The following is a 1,320-nucleotide window of genomic DNA, read 5'->3' as shown; positions in this document are numbered from 1 at the left end:
GTTGGCGTTGGCAGTGATTGAAAAAATATTAAAAAAAATTGATCTATTTTCGTATGTGTGAAATTGAAAAACTAAATTCTTCTTATTTTTGTTAGTACAGTTACAAAAAATCATACAAATATAGTTTTTGTAGTCTTTGACTGCGAAAATAAAATTAAATGCACAAATTGATAAATTTTTATATTTTGATTTAAATTGGTAAATAAAATTTTTTTATTTAATAAAAAAGTTTATATTTATTTATACATCAAAATCAGTCATTAAAATTAGTCATTATATATTTATATATAAATATATGCAACATAAAAAATTATTTTTTATTCAAAATTTTAAATTTTTCAGAAAATAAAATAAATAAATAATTTTACAATAAAAAGTTAACTAATGTTTCATTAATTAAAAGTTGGTTTCTATACTTGTTTAATTTAATCATAGAAAAATTTAAGAGACTATTCTATAAGTAAAATTTGATAAAACATTTTAAATATTGACTAAAAAAAGTCATTTAAATCTACAAAGCCTAAGTTACTTATCTGCATGAATACAAAGATTAAATTGAGCATTGATCCAAAATTATGTCCAAAACTTTTCAAGAATATATAATGGTGCTGAACTGCTGATAGAACAAGTGAAGAGCAAATGTGGTCCTTAAAATGGCTCCCTTCCCAAACAGAACAAACACATACAAAAGATAAAATTATTTTAAAGTATCAAATATATGATATTAATATAGTGATCTATCTGTCAGATATAATATGCCTACCTGTTTATCATTAAAAACCATATCTTCATTTATTCGACAGCCGGCTTTTCAAATGAATACCAACACTAAATTTCTTTTTTCTTCCATTGCTTTAAGATACTCTATTTTAAGTATAGTGAAACATGTAGTGTTTATTTGGACGTCATTAAATTGATTAAAAAAAAAGTTTAATGAATTTTTTTTTATTTTTTAGTGTGTTTGACAACCATTGCATTATTGTGTCTAATAACCTCATGATACATTGATATGGTGGGATTTATGAGTGTATTTCTTCTGCCAAACAATTCCCATCTTCCAAACCAAACAATTTAAAAATGTAGATTTGTTCATGGTTTTTGACAAATTTTTTAATGGATAGTGGTTGTACAATCTAACTAATAACTTTGATAAAGCGCAAAATCCAGGCTAAACAGTTAGGATTACACTTAATTAAGTTGAGTATAAAATATTAAAATGTTCTAGGATACCCACTTTTCTTCTCTCCTTTTTAGGTCCCATGATGTTAATCTCTATAAAAGTATACTTATAAAAAAATAATGCTTTTATTTATTTATTTA

The sequence above is a fragment of the Arachis ipaensis genome, chromosome B10 (genome assembly GCF_000816755.2).
Source record: "Arachis ipaensis cultivar K30076 chromosome B10, Araip1.1, whole genome shotgun sequence".
NCBI classification, from domain to species: Eukaryota; Viridiplantae; Streptophyta; class Magnoliopsida; order Fabales; family Fabaceae; genus Arachis; species Arachis ipaensis.
The sequence above is the reverse complement of the archived record's forward strand: the minus strand, read 5'-3'. Positions refer to the sequence as shown.